This window comes from Ruditapes philippinarum, unplaced genomic scaffold (assembly GCF_026571515.1).
Source record: "Ruditapes philippinarum isolate M1 unplaced genomic scaffold, ASM2657151v2 ctg623_1_1_1_1, whole genome shotgun sequence".
NCBI lineage: Eukaryota > Metazoa > Mollusca > Bivalvia > Venerida > Veneridae > Ruditapes > Ruditapes philippinarum.
In genome coordinates, this window is record NW_026856414.1 from 265707 (window position 1) to 288641 (window position 22935).

General features: G+C 31.6%; 1 protein-coding gene across 4 annotated transcripts in view; it reads right to left on the reverse strand.

Annotated features, from left to right (window-relative positions):
• LOC132746438 (teashirt homolog 2-like) overlaps positions 1-22935 on the reverse strand; it is a 113155-nt gene that overhangs the window by 15223 nt on the left and 74997 nt on the right. The window contains exon 1 of one of the 4 annotated variants that reach the window (XM_060735578.1): positions 7786-8000. The exons of the other annotated variants lie outside the window; for them this stretch is intronic. The gene's annotated coding sequence lies outside the window, so the exon portion shown is untranslated. Of the gene's footprint in view, positions 1-7785; positions 8001-22935 lie in introns of those variants that run through there. 4 annotated transcript variants of the gene reach the window in all.

Consider the following 22935-nt stretch of genomic DNA (forward strand, 5'->3'; position numbering starts at 1 on the left):
CGCTATCAGTTTCTGTACTTGTAATAGGGTTTGTAAGCGAACAGCATGGATCCTGATCAGACTGTGCGGATGCGCAGGCTGGTCTGGATCCATGCTGGTCGCAAACCCATTATGTTGGTTTTGTCGTGACGCGACTCATTTCATTTGTTCATTCATTTCTATTAATTAAATATAACCAAGGTTTATTTAATCCCTTGATATCCCTTAAATTGATAATGGACAGTTCTAAATATGGAAGTTGGTCAGGTCCATTTAAGAATTTCGTCAGGCAAATAGATAAAACATTAAACTTGTCCCAGAGATCTTGCCAGCCAAAGACTTGGTCTAGAATTTTTTTTTCTTAAACTTGGGAGTTTGGAGGGGTAAGGTTTTTTGTGGCACCAACACTGTAAAGGTAATATCCTTCATATACTACATTTAGAATCATGTGCATTTATTTTCTTTGTATGCACCTTTCATTTTTCTGACAGAAAACAAAAAAAAAAAAAAAAACAAAAAACTTGTCTAAAACTGACAAATTTTTGTTTACTCAAACCTCCTCTTGTAAGTGTCAAACTATAATAAATGATTCAGTCAAATAACTTTCACTGACAGATAAAAAAACTTTTAAGTAGATGGAAAATTTATTGTCAATATTGCAGCTAATCTCAGCTTGATATTCTAGAACAAAACAATGACAAATTGTATGACATAAAATCACCTTGTGTTCATTTATTTGATATCAATCTTTAAGATTAAATATAGAAAATGTCAATAGTAACTTTGTATCATACTTAACTGTAAAAAAAAAAGAAAGAGGATAATTTTACGTCACTCTCAAACCTTTGAGCGCCATGCACTGATCAGTGGCTTTCACAGAAATGTTTGAATGCCAAGCCACCTTGCCTAACTAAATTATGCACCTAAATAGATGTAATGCAAAACTGTAAATGCAAATGTGGGTTTTTCCACAGGTACAAACAATTTTTTTAACTGTTATAACTTCATGGTGCACAATGGATAAATCAACCTGTTGGGCTTATTTTCAAAGCTGTAGTTGTAAAAAATTGTTTGTACCCCTGGAATAGCTGGAAAAACCCCAAAATATTCTTAATTCCAGAGTAAATCTATTAACAATGCAGTTTCAAATACAGACCAGGGGAATTCCGGTATGTGTCATTTTTAACAAACCTACCACAAAATGGTAAGGGTTTTAACTCCTTGGTACTAAACTGTCTATGCCGCATGTATATAGCCAGGCCACCCTGAAAATATTGGCAGTTTGATAAGACTCTATACAGCAAATCACAAACTTAAATCTGAGCAAGTCAATTTATCAAATTCAGTGAAGTAAGAGTTAGCCAAATTTCTACTGCAAAATCATTTCATCAAAGGCATATGTAGGCAGAAGTTGACAAATGTTTTGTTTCACCAATTGAAATGGAATCTATAATTAGAGAAAATTACTTAGCAAGCCCCACCTTAGATAAATCTGGAGTAAATGAAGGCCATACATCAATTAAGTTCAGTGATTAAAATAGATAAAAACCTTTTATATAGAAATAAGCTTTCTTTACAGGAACCTGCTTTCATCCTAATACAAATTAAATTAAAACAAACCAACTGCCTGTCTCAGAAAAACATGTATATAAACATGTATATGTATGTAAAAATAATACATTTCTCATATGTACAGCAAAATAAGGACAGTACCGGTATATTGTAATTTAGTTTTGTTTTCTTACAAAATGTATATATGTGATGTGTTGGATATTCCTTGTTGATTTGACACTGTAAAAATGCAATAATTAGCATGTCGCAATTATTTTCACTTACAATTTGCATAAAATAACACTAAGTTATATACATAATGATATTTTGTAATTATATTCTATATTTAAATAATGACATGTTGTCATACATTTATTTTTTGTTTTAGTATATCAATAAGATGATAATTTTAACAAAATAGTAAAAATTGCTTGATTAGAATTTACTTGTAATTTTGTGTTAGAAGTTAATACGTTCCAAAACTTTGACATAACTTTGATAGGACAACAATAATTGATTAAACTGCACCCACAATTTCATTCTTCTTTTTTTTTTAAACTTAAACTAAATTTAATCAGCAAATTTTTATCAAAACCATTTTTTTAAAAATTAATATTAAATTGAGTTGTGTGATATTATCTCAGACAAGAAGTTCCAGATATGGGACATGCCTGTTATATAAAAATGTTTTCTTTATATATATACAATTCAATGATAAAATTTATGTCCACTCTTAAGTCGCAACATTTGAAAAAAAACATTTCAAAGTATTGCATTTAATTAAACCAAAAAAAAAAATGACATCTAAAAAGTAATATGAAAAAAAAGAAGAAAGAATTATATTGCACAGAACTAGACACCTTTTTTAATGTCTTCTATTTTGGATCTAGCTAATATTTCTTCTATATTAATAGATCAAAATTTTAAGAATTTGATTAAAGTTAAATTTTGTTTTATTATGCCAGCAATATCTTGAAATTATAGAAAATCTTGTGATGAAGACAGCTTAGAAACCTGACATTTTAGAAATTGTTATGATGTGAAATTTATGCTCCTTTTTTGGTTGTAAATATGCCACAAAACTTCTCGCATTTTGATTAAATCAAATTTTCCGCGATTTTAATGAAGCGTTATATCAAAGTGTTGATCAGAAGCCATGTTGAAGATAGATAATTCACACCAATTAAAGTGTAGAGCTCTATAAATCATAAAACTTCTGACGTTTCCATATGAAATATGTCGAAAACGTAACACAAGATAGAAAGTATCTCATCATTCGCGACAAGATTTTTAAATCTATTCATACAATTAAACAAAACCTCTTTAAGAGATAATATCGCAGATAAAATACCGTAGATGTTTTATTTTCTCTTCTTTTTTCATTAATGATTTCATTTATATCGATTTGTCTCTCCATTGTTTTTGTGCTCAGTAAGTTTGAAATTCCTTCTATTTTCCTACTTTTTGATATTTTCTTTCTTCAAGGGTTTAAAAAATATAGCAAATATTGTAGATTTCTTTAATTCATTACAACATAGAACAGGAAGTGAAATTCTATATTTTGTTTTAAACTAAAAAAAAATTAATTGATCCTCAAATAGTTATCGATGTCACTTAAACAAGGGATGAACCAAAAAAAATAATACAAAACAATTTTGCTATTTATATATCAGTTAAATAAAAGAATAACCGGCTTAAGTGTATAAAGCTATATATTTTATGCAAAAATTATTGTTTGGATTTTAAAAAAGAATGCTTCCAAAATGCTTGTGTGAAATAAAATGGCAATAAATTGCCTTAAAATGAGTGGCGCAGGCGCAAAGTCATTGCTAAACGGATAAAACCCTACTTAAAATAGCCAAATTATATTTTGTTCCCAAAAATTTTTTCTGTTTACGTTCATTATTCATGTATGTTAAATAACAGAGACATTCTATGTTACTACTTTTTCGGGAATCAACCATATAAGAATGGAACCAATATAATTTTACTGTTGATTAATTTTATAAAAATATTTCATAAGATATAGATTTATACCTACAGTTATACAGTCTGATTAAATTTAAATATATCCTTTCTGTCAGCATAAATTTCCTGCAATATTTTTAGAGCATCAGAAATTAACAGGAGTGCCATTTCTGATTAATTTTATCTAAATTATTAGTATGACAATCATAATCTTAAACTTGTCTGCATTTCAATTAAGTTTTACATATTTTTATATTGTCAATAAAAAATCATATAATATAAAATATAATGTTAACCCTAAAACCTTCAAGCTTTACCTGTTTAAAACTTCAAGCCATTTCCACCAGTATATGAAGTCTGGCTAAATTGTATTACAGAGTAAGCCGTTCAGTTAGCTCAATAGGTAGAGCGTTGGACTGTGAATCTGGTGACCAGAGTTCAATTGCCGTACAGTGCAGGTCACATTTGTTGTGATTGATCATGAAATCTTTTCTATGGTCATTTACACTGTACCTGTGACTCAGCTCTGGCATTTACAGAATTTTAAGTTCCTTGCGAAAGTGGAGGCAACTTCTACTGGTTAACAGCTTGACAGCCTGCCCAGGACCTGTGCTCTGGTAAATACAATGTGGCTTACAAAATGTATTGCCTGTGATCTGGAGTAAAAAACTACTAACACCACCACTTACCACTTTCATGCAGTTTAAACAACTTGACTCTATACTGTAGGTCAGCTTAAATATTTTTCTTTAAATCACTTTAACTTAGAATTGTCTTCCCCATATACAAAGCTTTAATAGTTTATCCATAACACAAATTCTAATAAGTAAGTTAAGATGGTTAACATTACTTAGATGTTACTTAATTCTTACACATGCGGTGCTTAACGGTTGTCTGTAAAAATTCTTAATTGAAAAGAGGCACAACTCCAAAAATATTGCTTCCTTGTCTAACAACTGCACCTTGATATGATATGCAAATATTCCAAGTTTCAATGTTGGTAACTTTTAAAACATTTGAATAATTAGGCTGCATTAAAGTTTTTGCATGGCGAAAACAAGGACATCACCGCAGCAATAAGTTGACTTTTTCTTCAAGAACAGATGAGCTAAAAATCTTGTCTTCCATTCATGTAAAAAGAGATGCACAAAATTTGTTTTATTTACATCAACTGTAAAACTTTGATGGCATTTTAATTTCCCTGTTTGAACATTATCTTAATGTTAGTATAATGTACTTTAAACATACCTTAAGTGACAACATTAACTTTCTAAAGATAAAATTTACACTCCTACTCAGTAATGCAACATGTATAATATGTCAGTACTTTAACATTGAAACATTTATGTGCTTTCACATTTCTATCATAGTTACAGACTGTCATAGACTGAGCATCAACATAGTGTAGGTGTTGGTAATTAAACCCTCTTGTTCATGGCAGTAAGCAATTTTGAATTCACAAGAGCACAGTTCAACCAGTACTTAGTTGCCTGAACTTTTCACAAGGAACTGATAACTTCTGTACATGTCACAGCAGAGGTACAGTGCCAATGACCATAGAAAGGATTTCAAGATCAATCACAATGAAAATAACCTTCACTGTCCAGGAATCTAACCAAGGTTGCCTCACAGTCCAACACTACCTACTGAGCTACCTGGACAGTTATTTAAAGCACCTACATGTGTAAAGTTATAGCAGTCATTTTAACAGGTAGTTTTTAATACCAGGCAGTTTTTAATTACAGGTAGTTTTTAGGAATAGTCTTTTTTTAATGTAAATATAATTAAAAAATGATTTAAAACATGAACTATTCAAAATGTCTTTTTTGTCACGCCACAAGCACAAATTTGCTCACAATTGTCCTGACTGTAAACAAACAATTGAAGTCCCTTTTTCATTTGGCCTTAGCTTAATTATTTTCCCCATTTGCTTCACATACTACTTTTCATTGTGTTAAGGCATATTTCAGGTTGTAAATTTCAGAGTAGGTAAACAGCTTATCTAATTAAAACCAATTATAAATATCGGTCATCAATATAGTGTACAATGCCACCGTAACACGCGTATTTGTTTGGTATTAGAATTAATATTAGAAATGTCCGAAAAACAATAAAGTTCAATCACAATACCTCAAGGATGATTAGCTGAATGATTGAATGTTATTAAATGAATAAAATCATTAAAACCCGTTCTTTGTCGGACTAAAAAAACCAAAAACAATTAAACCCATGTTGGCCGATCACAATCTATCGGTCATAATTAATTACTTCACTATTTGGAAATACGTTATTTGATACCAATATTACTGAGTTATCAATCACTATTGTGATTTTGACAGAATATTAAATGATAAAAGGACTAATTTGTTCAAAACCACACATAACCTTGAAATACCTTTTGATCTACTTTAATAATTAGTTTACTAAAATAATTAAGGTAGATCTACACGTACGTAATTTTAAATTTTTATGAAAAATGCTACCTTTTTTTCAAGCTTATTTTATATAGTATTAAATCATAAGCTGTGTATTATACTTGTTAGATAAAAGAAATTTTGCTAGTAATGCCAAAATTTTTTTTCCAACTTGTAACCTTTCAAAAGATGCATAAAACCTTATCTTTGGGAGTTTGAAATTTTATGTTTCCTGAAAAGTCAATGATTTTACCTAGATATTTAAGACAATTAATTAATTAAGGTCCTCCACTAATACATCTAGCCTGAGTAACCTCTCTGAGAGTGATGAAATAAACATGAACATCATCAAAATAGCATCCACTTCAGAAAATTTCAAACTTCAATATAAACAGAATAAATGAAATAATTTGCTGTAATAAAGAAATCATTTATTTATGTAAAACACTTGTTAAGTCTATAAAATATAAAGATAACTTCCCTCACTGGGGTTTAATCCACATTTTACATCTTTTTTTTTCTATATAAATCTGACAAAACAAATCTGTTACTTAATTAGATCATAAATCTACATCACTGATCTGATTATAAACTTTAATATCTTTATCGGTATCTGTTGGAAGTTTTAGGTTGTCTGAAATTTTTCATTGGTTTTTTTATATGATTATATAATTATTTTATTTTAAAAAACTACTTGAAGAATGAAAATGAAAATATTTAAAAATAATCTGTTAATTGTGACACTGCAGAATACAAAAGTGATAAAATATTAAGTTTAAAGTAAAATCGTATCTTAAAGGTACGCACATGAACTAAGAACTGTAGAAGTTCTGGTGTTTAAAACCAAATTGTACATGAATCATTATGGACAAAACGTACTTCACAAATTCACTACGAAAAATATTCATTTCTGAAAAATGGGAATAATAAATGGAAGTAAAAATATAGATATATAGAGAATATAATATTAAGATAATGATTAAGAAAGGAGTAATGTAATGTTATGTAATGTAATGTAATGTAACAGAACATTATAAAATGTAATGTAATGTAATGAAATGTAATAAAATGTAATGCAATGCAATGTAATGTAACATAATGCAATGTAATGTAACGTAGCATAACGTAATGAAATGAAATGTAACGTAATCAGAAACAAACCTTTTAATTAATCATATTCTACATGTTTTCAACTTCCAGTAAGATGAGGGCGATATATTTACTGATCTGCCAAAAATCAATTTTTCTTTTAAAATCCAAAAGATTTCTTTTAAAAAAACAGTTAAGTTTTCATAGCTAGTAATATCCAGTGAGTGATATTTATATCAATAGTATTTCACTGAAATATAATATAAAACAAGAATTTAAAAAAAAACATCATGAATATTACATGACTCAAGAAGATCTTTACATGCTTGTTTGTTTCACTTAAAAGCATTTTGCTTAGAGAAAAATATAAACAATAATAATTCTGACAGTTATATGTTAAAAAATTATTTCAAATCTGAAAATAAAGATTTACTCACAAAAGATGTTTCCATGTTTCCAAGATAATATTTTAAAAAAAAAAATTCACTTGAAAAGTAAATCAAGAGGAACGATGTGAGATGATCTGTATCAAATTTAATGAGCACATTTTAAATCAACCGTCCATAATAAACAACTGTTGCTCATACAAATATCATTAAATTTTCATCAGGATTCAATTTACTAAAACATGCATGTCAAAGTTTCATTCATCACCTATCACTTAATTAAACCTACATGCTAATTAGTCAGTTGTATTCAAATTTTCAAAACTATTAAAAATTTAAACAATTAAAAAAAAACATAATTTAAATACAGCAATTTGTTTAATATCTTTAATACTCACTGTGCACAGAACAGAATTTTTCTTAAAATTCCAATAATCTTTATTGAAAAGTGTAAACGATAAACACCGTTTTTGTCACATTTTATTATGAAATCCCTTTGCGTATGGCTGATATACGACAGTCACCAATCGCGAGCATTAACAGTCTGTCGTGACACCTCTTAAGGAAGAGCGAATATGATGATGATCCTACAATAATGCTGGTAAACATTGTCAATTTAATCGCCAATACCAATATGATACCACTGGTTTAAAACTCTACCATATTTACTCTAACAAATGCTCCAGTATGATACCACCGGTTTAAAACTCTACCATATTTACTCTAACAAATGCTCCAATATGATATCACACATTGAAACTGTACCGTATTTACCCTAATAAAAACACCCTATTTTCTTGGTAACTATAATGTCATAACAATAATGATTTAAATTTTAAAGAATAAAATGTAACAAATACACCCAGCATAGTTATCAATAGTTTAAAAAGTTACCATCTTTGATATAAGGAATGCACTCAGTGGATTTATTGATGAATGTTTAAAACATTTATTTACCAATCAAAATACATCAGTTTAAAACTCTATCATACTAAACATATAATATCATAATGATTTACAGTACCTGTAATTTAATCAATAATGTAATTTTTCTTAAGGACAATATTTTACAATATCAAAAATTTACAACATTTAGATTTACAATATTTGATATTATCATAGATTGTGTAAAACATTACAAAAACTTAATCTTATATTCAAGTAAATTACACTCTTGCCCAATCTTTGGAGAAAGACCTAGATGTCCCTCTGTGCAATTATTCCACCTAAGATTACTTATCAAACCTCAGATACCCCTATGTGCATTTATTTAACCTCAGATGTCCGACCCTCTGTGCACTTATTCCACCTTATATTACTTATTAAACCTTAGAAACCCCTATGTGCAATTATTCAACCGCAAATGTCCCTTTGTGCATCATTTCAACCTCAGATGTCCCTCTGTGCACTTATAAAATCTCAGATAACCTAATGCTCACTAATTCAATCTCAGATGCCCAACTTGGCTTATTCAACCTCAGATGCATTTATTTTATGTCCAGCGCACATCTATGTACTTATTCAACCTTATGCGCCCATCTCCTTATTAAGGCAAAAGTCAGGGCACTCTTGTAGAACCATCAACATTCTGTAATCTGGCATAATTGTTTTCTAAAATGAAAGATTCGAAAACTTCCTCAAAAGTGGTAGGGAGACAATTCATTCAGAGTCAGTGACACATAACACCTGGAGGCACGCCATGCTATAAATAGAGTTTTATTAAGAACAAGGGCTGTAACTGTGTTTGCAAAAGAAATAAAAAATCAAGGAAGCATTACTGCAAAGAGCAAGAGGATGCGAGGTTGTCAATTGTTCAATTTCATGCTCCAGCTTTTAAAACCTCAAGATGATAGCATTAATAATATAAGAATGTTCAGCTTAAGTACTATACTACAATTATTTAATTTTGTCATAATCAAATTTCAATGAATAACAGAAAATTTGGACCTCAATTTAAAAGACGCTAGAATAAAACATAGAGCTAGCAGCACTATGATAATCTTAAATAATTTGTTCAAATTTTAAAAGCGTTAAACTTTGTCTCCACATTTCATGTTTTACTCGGAAACTTTGGAATTCTGGAATCGAAAAATCAAGATGTAGTGTCACTATGGGGAGACTGACAGTTAACAAAATGAAGACAAATTATCGTGCATGAGAGATTACCGCAGAAATAATGGATGTGTTCATTGGATGGGGACAATACGCCATTTATCATGTATCAAATAAATCAAACAATAATCATCATCAATTCTGCACTAATTTGTGCGAGATTTTCCCCTCTTCAGACATAAAGCATCATTCAGTTATCATAACATTGTCATATAGCCTGCATTAAATGCACAGTTTTTGCAGAACGCTAAATGGATTTTACATTCCACTCAAGATGCTGGGATGGTTAAAATGGTTACTTTCAACATAAAATAGCATGTAGGAATTACACAACATTTACTTACAACAAACTGACACGATAAATAGATGATGTAATAAAGTAACAAAAACTCATGAATTACGCCCCAGCACTTCCGCAATTATTTTTATGTTTGTAGATGCACTAACAGCACGCTTCAAAGTCTTTTAAGATACAAAAACAATCTGCATTTCCATTCATTGTAAGATGTCAACAGTAAATTACTGACTTACTCTGTAATCCGAGTTTCAGATTTAAATCAGAAACCATTTCGGTCTTCAAACAAAGTCCAGGAGCTAGGCATCTCAAGACAAAGTTCAATCTTGAAAACAATTTAAGTTTGTAACAGAAAAGATGAAAATGCATCAGAAATGGTCTCCCTCATAGCTGATATATAAACTTGCGATCTCCCACTTACAAGAAAAGTTACAACACTATAGACTACTGAGTCAGAGTGAAAAATTAACAAAGGTGATATATATTCAACATTAGGCCATTGTAACTACTATATTCAACACTAATACAAGTAATACAACAGAAGGTGTCTAAATTCATCATGTAGTAAGATACCAACAACAAACAAAATAATATGTCACATTTTTTATCTAACATTTGGTGTGTGTAACAAGTTTAAGGAACATTAAAATAAGCAACAACAAAAAAAAATTGCCTAAATAATCAACATCAACATTATTTAAACATTTGTGTAGTTAAATGATTTACGACAATGTTTACCACTTCTCCTACCTAATGAATTTCCCCCCCCCCTTCTTTTTTTATATTAAAAATCTGTATGTCAACATTGTTTTCTCCCACATATTTAATGTACCAGGGAGTGATAACATCTTGAGTGATATCTCTCAAAACAAGTAATGAAAACCTTATTTTGACTTATTACCCTGTATATTGGATGTTTCAGTCATTTCAATCTCTCCGAAACCGCTATAAATCAGTGCCTATAATGGACAAAAGCCATACAAATCAAAGTATCAATGTGTCCACATATATTTTATGACTCCGACATTACCACATACTTTGATGCCATCAATTCTTATGAGATTTGATTATTAGACAATTGGAAGACCCGGTAATCAATACAACTTTTATATACAAAGACAGACAGATATTTATATATATAAAAAAGACATTATAGTAATTTAAACAAACAAAAAACACCATGTTAAAGAAACATAAAAATATATATGGCTTTAATAAAATTGAGAGACCTTTAACATTTAAGTTAAAATGTGTGTGGGATTCTTTAAAAAAAAAAAGGGTATCATGTTTTCAGTTAAAATATCTTACAATCTTTTTCATAAGAGGAAACTATCCTCCAAGTACATGCCAAATCATGGTTGGAACAATACACAGAATGCTGGGTCATGGTTGGAACAATTCACAAAATGCTCGTTCATGGTTGGAACAATACATAGAATGCTGGGTCATGGTTGGAACAATACACAGAATGCTCGTTCATGGTTGGAACAATACACAGAATGCTGGGTCATGGTTGGAACAATACACAGAATGCTCGTTCATGGTTGGAACAATACACAGAATGCTGGGTCATGGTTGGAACAATACACAGAATGCTCGTTCATGGTTGGAACAATACATAGAATGCTCGTTCATGGTTGGAACAATACACAGAATGCTCGTTCAGGGTTGAAACAATACACAAAATGCTCGTTCATGGTTGAAACAATACACAAAATGCTGGTTCATGGTTAGAATAATACACAGAATGCTCGTTCATGGTTGGAACAATACACAAAATGCTGGTTCATGGTTAGAATAATACACAAAATGCTCGTTCATGGTTGAAACAATACACAAAATGCTCGTTCATGGTTGGAACAATGCACAGAATGCTCGTTCATGGTTGGAACAATACACAGAATGCTTGTTCATGGTTGAAACAATACACAGAATGCTGGGTTATGGTTGGAACAATACACAGAATGCTGGGTCATGGTTGGAACAATACACAGAATGCTGGGTCATGGTTAGAATAATATACAGAATGCTGGGTCATGGTTGGAACAATATACAGTAGCTGGGTCATGGTTGGAACAATATACAGAATGCTGGGTCATGGTTAGAACAATACATAGAATGCCCAATGGTCATGGTTGGAACAATGCACAGAATGCTCATTCATGGTTGGAACAATACACAGAATGCTCGTTCATGGTTGGAACAATACACAGAATGCTCGTTCATGGTTAGAACAATACACAGAATGCTCATTCATGGTTGGAACAATACACAGAATGCTCGTTCATGGTTGGAACAACACACAGAATGCTCGTTCTTAGTTGGAACAATACACAGAATGCTGGGTCATGGTTGGAATAACACACAGAATGCTCGTTCATGGTTGGAACAAAACACAGAATGCTCGTTCATGGTTGGAAAAAATACAAAGAATGCTGGGTCATGGTTGGAACAACACACAGAATGCTCGTTCATGGTTGGAACAACACACAGAATGCTCGTTCATGGATGGAACAACACACAGAATGCTCGTTCATGGTTGTAACAATACATAGAATGCACTGTAATGGTCGGAACAATACATAGAATGCTCTTTCATGGTTGGAACAACACACAGAATGCTCGTTCATGATTGGAACAACACACAGAATGCTCGTTCATGGATGGAACAACACACAGAATGCTCGTTCATGGTTGGAACAATACAAAGAATGCTCATTCAAGGTTGGAACAATACAAAGAATGCTCGTTCATGATTGGAACAATACACAGAATGCTCGTTCATGGTTGGAACAATACACAGAATGCTTGGTCATAGTTGGAACAATACACATAATGCTCGTTCATGGTTGTAACAATACACAGAATGCTTGTTCATGGTTGAAACAATACACAGAATGCTGGGTTATGGTTGGAACAATACACAGAATGCTGGGTCATGGTTGGAACAATACACAGAATGCTGGGTCATGGTTAGAATAATATACAGAATGCTGGGTCATGGTTGGAACAATATACAGTAGCTGGGTCATGGTTGGAACAATATACAGAATGCTGGGTCATGGTTAGAACAATACATAGAATGCCCAATGGTCATGGTTGGAACAATGCACAGAATGCTCATTCATGGTTGGAACAATACACAGAATGCTCGTTCATGGTTGGAACAATACACAGAATGCTCGTTCATGGTTAGAACAATACACAGAATGCTCATTCATGGTTGGAACAAATACACAGAATGCTCGTTCATGGTTGGAACAACACACAGAATGCTCGTTCTTAGTTGGAACAATACACAGAATGCTGGGTCATGGTTGGAATAACACACAGAATGCTCGTTCATGGTTGGAACAAAACACAGAATGCTCGTTCATGGTTGGAAAAATACAAAGAATGCTGGGTCATGGTTGGAACAACACACAGAATGCTCGTTCATGGTTGGAACAACACACAGAATGCTCGTTCATGGATGGAACAACACACAGAATGCTCGTTCATGGTTGTAACAATACATAGAATGCACTGTAATGGTCGGAACAATACATAGAATGCTCTTTCATGGTTGGAACAACACACAGAATGCTCGTTCATGATTGGAACAACACACAGAATGCTCGTTCATGGATGGAACAACACACAGAATGCTCGTTCATGGTTGGAACAATACAAAGAATGCTCATTCAAGGTTGGAACAATACAAAGAATGCTCGTTCATGATTGGAACAATACACAGAATGCTCGTTCATGGTTGGAACAATACACAGAATGCTTGGTCATAGTTGGAACAATACACATAATGCTCGTTCATGGTTGTAACAATACATAGAATGCACTGTAATGGTCGGAACAATACATAGAATGCTCTTTCATGGTTGGAACAACACACAGAATGCTCGTTCATGATTGGAACAACACACAGAATGCTCGTTCATGGATGGAACAACACACAGAATGCTCGTTCATGGTTGGAACAATACAAAGAATGCTCATTCAAGGTTGGAACAATACAAAGAATGCTCGTTCATGATTGGAACAATACACAGAATGCTCGTTCATGGTTGGAACAATACATAGAATGCTGGGTCATGGTTGGAACAATACACAGAATGCTTGGTCATAGTTGGAACAATACACATAATGCTCGTTCATGGTTGGAACAATACACAGAATGCACTGTTATGGTCAGAACAATGCACAGAATGCTCGTTCATGGTTGGAACAACACACAGAATGCTCGTTCATGGTTGGAACAACACATAGAATGCTGGGTCATGGTTGTAACAATACATAGAATGCACTGTAATGGTCGGAACAATACAATTGTCAAAAGGACAGCATGCTGAAATATACTCGTCCTTAAAACAAGAGCCTGTTATAAGTTCAAAAAGGTCCATTTATCTGTTAAGATTCAAATTAAAGTTATGCATCTTCAACAGTAACCTCCGATTATGCTATCAAAATATTGAGTAAAATTGTGACGCCAATGCTGGCTCTCCTTAATTATTCTTCAAATAGTCAAGCGAAAAAATATTTCTTTAAAATCTCAATTTCATTGTTTCTTCTACCACTTACAATAGTAGACAAGACATAATTATAGAAACATTGAAAATGAAACTCTCCTTTGTGATCAATACAATTAAACAGCGATTTATCATCATGCCCTCGTAACCGGAGCCGTTGGAGACAGTTTAAACCTGCCATTAATACATATCTAAATATCACCATTTATTATTCATTTTTATTGTAATTTCTTTGTCTTTCTTGAAAAATTGGTAACAATTGCTAATTACCGGTACTGGAAAATTTTCGATTTCATTTCTTGCTTTAAACCTCGTCTCCAGTCAGGGTAATGGTAAATAGGTACATTGTATTTAATCGTAAGGTTAAGTTATTCGGAATATCCCTTGGTGGCCTGTTAAACATGGTAAAACATACAGAATGAAATAAAATACAATTCTGTATAAAATTTATAAAACAAGTTTTTTTTAATCAATTATAAATAATGAAAGTATTCATGATTTATATAATTTACTAAGGTGTCATATTAACATTCTTTAATAATAAGCATGTCGATTAGTCTCACATATAACAAAAAGTTTTTCATGGAATTAATATGCTAGCTCATAAAACAAAAACATGTTGAACAAATATTTAAAATACATAAAATGATAATCATGGAAGTGATACAGAAAAAGAGACACTATATTATACCGAGACATTTGATACAGATCCAATCGCAACTCTGTGTTCCATAATGAAAATATCTACACCACCTGTAAAGTGATCGTTAGGAAGCCTGCCTGAATATTAATGAGGAAACATGCCTTAATGTTAATGAGGAGGCCTAATTGAATATTAATTAGGAGGCCTGCCTGAATATTAATTAGGAGGCCTGCCTGAATATTAATTAGGCGGCTTGCCTAAATATTATTGAGGAAGCCTGCCTGAATATTAATAAGGAGGCCTGTCTGAATATTAATGAGATGGCCTGTCTGAATAATAATAAGGAAGCCTGCCTGAATATTAATGAAGAGGCATGCTCGAATATAAATGAGGAGGCCTGCCTGAATATTAATGAGGAAACCTGCCTGAATATTAATGAGGAAGCCTGCCTGAATATTAATGAGGAAACCTGCCTGAATATTAATGAGGAAACCTGCCTGAATATTAATGAGGAAGCCTGCCTGAATATTAATGAGGAAACCTATCTGAACATTATGACCGGAATCCGTAACATTGCTGGCCCCTTTATTTTCTTATTCTTTCAAAATACAAAGCTTGAGGACAGACCTAACGCTATAACACAAAGTTTCAAAGATTGCACATTTTGATTACAATAATGACAATGATGTTATATTATAAAAAAAAATGTGCCAAAAAATCCATTGAAGTAATTCAGATGAAAAAGGTTTTGACAAATTATCAGGCAATTTGCATGAAAAATAAATTTCATTTTAATATGTCTGATCATTATTTTTGATGCAAATAAATCAAAACACACACAAACAAAATCAAATTATTTTTGAATATATTGTACACTTGCAGTGTATCACATTTCAGAATTTATTTAAGAATGTTATTTAATGTACCACGGTTGGTGGATTGCTGTCAAAGTGACTTTATTAATCAAAACGACAACTAACTACTGCATAACAATTTAACAATTTCATACCAGAAATTCTTCATACACTATGGACTCTACAGGTCAACATCAAAGAAAAGTAAATATTTTAATAGCATATCATTTTTTGTGGGTATTTCAAAACATAACATGATTAGAAAATAATTATGATCCAAACTTTCATATCAACTGCCATTGTACGATTGTCAAAGAAAAACAGAAGTTTATACAATAACTTAATCACTAAACGCTCAACATGACACTTCAAGATTTAAACATGTTCTTCCCTAAAATACTGAGTCATCAAATAGAAGGAATAATTGTTAAGAAATAAAAAAAATATTAATAAAATTATTACAAGTTAGAAATTGCCTTATATAACACTACTTAAAATAAGTATACTTCTTACTGTGTAAACTTTGTATGTTACCTTCTATAAATAAAAATTTATAATTATTATTATTATTATTACTACTGAAAACTTAGCAAAGTGCTTAACGTTTTACCATGTGTATACATGTTCTAGCACATGTGCGTCCAGTGCAGATCAAGATCAGCCTGTAGTCACCTCTGTGCAGTCTGATCTGGATCCCCACTGTTCGCTTTTCAGTCAGAACTTATTTTATGAAGTTAAAAGAGAACAGTAGAGATCCTGATCAGACTGTATGATCTGCATCTGCACTGATCGCACATACGTTTAAACATGTGTCCATGAATTGTGGTAAATAGAGGTGTAACGATTCATCAATGCATCGATACATCGCGATCTGCCCTGTCCTCGATGTATGCATTGTAATGAATTTATAAATTCCAATATATCAGGATGCAATACATATTTCACCACCCGATGCATCGATATAGCGGGAAAGTATCGCAATACACTAATAGTTATGGTATAATGAAAAATGCCTTTAATCCTTAAGTAAAAAGTAAAAATCCTTAAGTAATAAGTAATGTAAATTGTTGAAAGATCAAAACTTGAAAATAAGTTATAATAACAAGTTGAAGTGTTTATTGTTTTGTTATTGTAATAGTTTTATATTACATTCGTAATTATGTTGTGAACAAATGACCAAGTTTTTTATATAGATAAAGTCTGAAAGTCAGTATTGTGATACATATTGCATTGAAACATAAGAATTGCAATATGCATTGCATTTTATCAAAGTATGCAATACATATTGTGAATCGCATTGTTTGGAATTGCAAGTATTGAGATATGTATCGTGACAGAAAAAATGGCAATGCACAGCCCTAGTGGTAAAGGGTTAAAACACTGACCAGATAAAAAAGAATCAGAAAATCTATGACACAGATGCTCTTTAAACATGTTTCACCACATAGACTTATAAGAAAACTGCTTTAAAATTGTCTACATTTCAACTGATCATCTGTGAAGTAAACAGACGTAATTCTTCAAATCTATTCTTTCCCATCTCCCCCTTCCTCCTTTCCTCCTCTCTAAAGACTTTATACAGAGTTACTTATTGTTTTTATGGCTGACTCTTGTAGTTGTAATAATAATTATGATGACTTGAAAACCGTAACATATCTATATTTCTTAGTTCTGCCATTTCCGTAAAAATTTGGGCACTAATCTTTGTCTATTTGTCTGCTTGTTTACATTCATCACAATTATAAACGATGATATATGACGGTGTAGTAATGCTCTCAGTATAAAAAAACTCTCCATATCTCATATATCTTCATTTAAGTGCTACATATTTCAAAATTACTAGTCTCAATTTTCAACTGACAAAATAAGACCCCCCTTAAAAAAAAATTCCTAGGCAAAAACCATTTAAATTAGTTCATTTTCTAAAAGCTAATATTTACAAGAAAAAACTGGGAAAAACTTAAGGTTGAATTGCTTGTAATGTCTTTTTTTTATAAGAATTAAACCATTAGTTTATCTAACAATCAATTGTAATTTAAACATAGAAATTTAGGAAGTATATAGGAAAGTAAAATATAGATGTAACGAAATCCAATTCTTTCTATTGTACAACTTCAGAGGGATTCAAACACGATTAATATGAAAACAATGCTGATGATAAAAAAACACCTTTTATAAATTGATACAAAGTCAAATTGAACAATCAGCAAAGAAGTATTTGATTTTATTTCTAATATACCTTTAATCCTTAAAATCCTATAACAGCAAGAGAATATACCCATGCTTTCAGTGCCATATGATCACCGTCCCCACTGTTTGCTATTCAGTCAGAACTTATTTGGACATTTTGCCTAAAAATCATGAATGGTTTTATAAGGATCTTGAAGGGTTTATTCAGGATTGAAAAATGGACAAGTCCATTTAAGACATCTCCGAAGCTTTAATGATGATGGCTAAAACAACCAACAGTTATAACCAACAGTTCCAAGGCTTCGTCTGCACCCACCAGATAGTCCAATTATACTATAATATTAATATACACCGTTATCTTAATATTCTTGAAAAATACAAGGGACAATCTTTCAAGTTCAACATAGGACAATTCCATTCAATAACCTCACCAGGAAGATAATGGAGTTATAATTATTATATCTTGTGAATTATGTATATCATTTGTATTTCGATTGTTTTGCACCAATTGGTAGGGTGATAAATATATTTATTGTATTATTGGAATGAATTACTAGCAGACAATATAACAATATCTAGACATATTAACCTGCAACATTATATCTTCAGTTATACCATCACTGAGACATATATTCTGCTATTTGATTAATTTGTAGACAACATAGACACATATCAAATAAATAAAGTTTCAATCCATTCCCAAAAGTCACCATTCCCCACCCACCACCCCAGCCCTCACAAAACCATCCCAGCCCTCACACTTTCTAAAATCACCTTTCAAACCATTCTACATGTACGACAATATTTTCCAGCAAGGCTCTTTGCAATTATTTCATTTGTTCTTTTCCCAAATGCTATATCACAATGTTACACTTTCTACAAACATTAGGTTATGAGAAAGTTTGATAATGAGAAAGTTTAATAATATGCGAGATGACCTTTTAGACTCTTACACGACCTTTTAGACTCTTCACAACAACGTAACCAGGTGCCTGTTTAAAAATAAAACAATATTTCCAGTAGTAGCAGCAGCAGCAGCTGTCACTCATTGCCTGCTAAAATTGTCAAAATACGTTACAATATAAACTGTCAACACACTGGTGTCAATTCATTTTTTATTCTTCAAATTTTGGAAAGATTTCAAATTGAAAGTTTCTCCCAAAACAAAACAAAACAATTCTAACACTCTGATGAGAGAAAAGCCCCTGCCAATACATTGTAATTACTGGGTTTGGAAAAAAGTGACGAAAAAATTTGACGAAAAGATTTTGTAAAGATTTGATGGTTTCTTGTTGAAATTATCCTTTAAAATGTTAATGACAATAAAAAGACCAGCACTAGAATTATTTTAATAGTCCCCTCAGCTGCTGCTGGAGTTTTTATTTATTGTAATTTATCTAAAATGTCATCAAATGAAAACATTAGAGATTAAAAATGGCCCATTATCATCTAAATAAAAATATATTGTTATCAATTTCGGGGTGAAAAAAATAGTGTTTGGGTGCAGTGAAAACATTTTATATAGTATAATTTATAGATATATCATCTTTAAAGACATAATTATAAAGTCACAATTATTTGACTCTATTTTTTGTCATAAATAGTATCAATAAATTTCAAACATTTCATTAAATCATTTTACAAAACTGCATTTTACCACAGCACATTATTATATACCAGTTCGCACAGCTGTCCTGAAGTTTTCTGGTGTGTGTGTGTTGGTTTTTTTTTTAAAGAAAGAAAAAAAAAGACATGCAAATGAATGTATTGATTATGTTCAGCAAGTTTTCATGACTTTGGGCCATTACAGTTCTCGTCCTTCAAATCAACAAACAGCTGACATTTGCAATGACATTAGCTCAGTTAAAGACAATAAAACATTATCTCACGGCACCTAAATACCTATTGTATGCAAAATAATTGTCTACCACTCTACGGAGACTTACAATTACCTTGTTTCATATGTAAATCAACGAAGCTTCTTGATTCGAAAATAAAACAGCCGCAACAATTGTCTATCATTTTTGCACGTTAAAACGGTTTGTTTACGATGAGCCTCTATGAAAGATGGAGGTAAACTGCCATAAAATGACCAGTCTCTCTATTTTAATCAAATATGGGCGGTTTTAGTCACTCATCTGCGAAAGTATATAATTATGAGGATTTAAAAGTGTCCACTCGATGGCTGGAACAGATGAATATTAGATTTAATTATGTACCATTTACCAAGTAATAAATATCCAGATGAGACCCCCGCAACACTAAAAATATCTCAACGATAAATGACCATCAGTTGTTTCCCTTTGATTTATTTATATACAAGTATATATATTTAATATTTTCGTGCAGTTTATTACAATAATGCCACGGCTTGCGTCATATCAGTGATGCAACTTAACTTTAAATTAGGAGAATTTACAAGTCAGTGCCTTAAAGGTTGGTATGTATCCAATTTAACAATCAACTTTGAAAGTTTCTTTACGTATTATAAGACTAGTTTAGAAATAAATTCTCAGCCAAATTTAAAATCAGCTTTTGTGAATTTGGTGCCATAACATTTTTTACTAAAGGAACCCAAAATGGAAAATGCCTGGTCTTTACTTATTCAACTCTTGGATCAAACATCTGAAAATCATGAACCAATAAACTTGAACCAACACATCCTGTGTCCATATGAAGATTTTTGGGGGGTTGGGTTTTATGTTGCACCAACTTCATTTAATTGAACATAAAGCACAAAATAGCAATAGAGTAATGCCCTATTGTTTATTAAGAAATCGGGCAAATGTCACCAAAAAAAACCCACAAAAAACTTAAAATATCTTTAATATCAATCTTTGTCAAAAAATATTAATCTGCCAGTATGTCTAGGACAACATTTTTAATTTAGACATATTTTTCTCTATTAGTGCATCATTAAAGGGCAATACTGTCATAACACAATCATTATACACAACAATATACATCAGTATTACACATGCTGAACTGTCACTTTACTAATATAGTCATTATCTGTGATAGAAAAAATTACACAAAAAAATTAACATTGTATTTGTCATGTAATTATCATTTAAACCATTAAAACAATGGGTCAAACACTTTCAGGTGAGTACATATTATGACAGGCTCACTTATTTGACAGATGTGTTACTATGTTACAATTCATAATATACTGACACTTAATGTGCTGTGAGCGTCCGTCAGAATTATTATCATATCTTGATGAGGGACCGTAAGTGGAAACAACACTTGGACATGTGGAAACAACTGTTGTGTTGTAACTAAGTACTTGCGTTAGTGCAGTCCAGATATAACACTGTTGTGTGGTAACTAAGTTCTTGCGTCCAGGTATAACAACTAGTTCTTGTGTTAGTTTAGTCCAGTTATACAAACTAGTTCTTGTGTTAGTTTAGTCCAGGTATACCAACTAGTTTTTGTGTTAGTTTAGTCCAGGTATACCAACTAGTTCTTGTGTTAGTGCAGTCCAGGTATACCAACTAGTTTTTGTGTTAGTTTAGTCCAGGTATACCAACTAGTTCTTGTGTTAGTTTAGTCCAGGTATACCAACTAGTTCTTGTGTTAGTTTAGTCCAGTTATACAAACTAGTTCTTGTGTTAGTTTAGTCCAGGTATACCAACTAGTTTTTGTGTTAGTTTAGTCCAGGTATACCAACTAGTTCTTGTGTTAGTGCAGTCCAGGTATACCAACTAACACTATCACCACGATCATCTCTATTGACAGCTGTAAATCTGTCATTCCCTGATTAACACACCCCTCCATCTTATAACAGCTCCCTGGCCAGAAAACCATTATTATAATATAAAAGTTTGTAAATCAGAGTAATAATTAATGCATCTTTTACGATAATCAGGCAATCAATGTTCATCAACATTCATTTAAATGCTGAGGGGTGTTGTTATGAATTGATTTCAGTATAAATAGTATCCCAGGGCTTGTCAGTTGTCACCAAGTACGCCTGCAATGCAGGGTTCGTAAAATGTGCAAGTGATTGTTTGTGTCAACACAGCATGATTTACCATTGTTGTTTATTACCGGCTTCATGAAATAAATGCTTTAAATGCAGATAAATATGGGTTATCATTGGGAACCAGCTACAAACACAATAGTTTACGAGCTCAATTTTGTAAATTAAGCTGTTTGCATACTGATCAAAATGAACAATTGAGGACATATGTTACTCCCATATATCTTCTTCTGCGGATTTCCTCACGGTCTCCTTAATTATTAAAGGCCATATTTTTCCTATATACATTTATAAGTAATAGCAAAACTTTAAGCAGGCAATGGAAATAAATCAGTCACATCCTGATAGAATTAGTCTCTCTACGTGCTCATTACAGTTATTATTTCTATTATAAATATCACTTAATTAATTAAAAAAAATTAAATTACAACAGTTCTGTAAGGTTTAAGAACATGATTTATGATGGTTTGATGATATATTATATATCATGCACTAATTAAAGACTGTTTTAAAACATTAACAAGGAGAAGTGACAATATTCACAAAGTTTTAATCTGAGTGAGAAAAAAAAAGTTATGTCATAAAAAACATTATACCACCCACAGAGAACAGTTAAATTAGGATAGGATCTTTAATAATGATAAAATGAGGAATAAAGAAGTAAATTGCAATATTTTCTGACGAAAAATAATGTAAATTGATATGAAAAGGACACTGATATACAAATAGAATATATAAATATAAGTATATTGTAATGAAAATTCTTTGTTTTACTTTTTTATCAACAGTGACAGTTCTGTTGACAGCAATTATTCTTTTAAACACCATTTTATGAATAGTGAGTTGTCTGTGAAAAGTGAGTATACATTAAAAGTGAGAAATCTATTAACTGTGAGTATTTTAAATTAATAGTGATTATTCTATTAATAGTGAGTATTCTATAAAA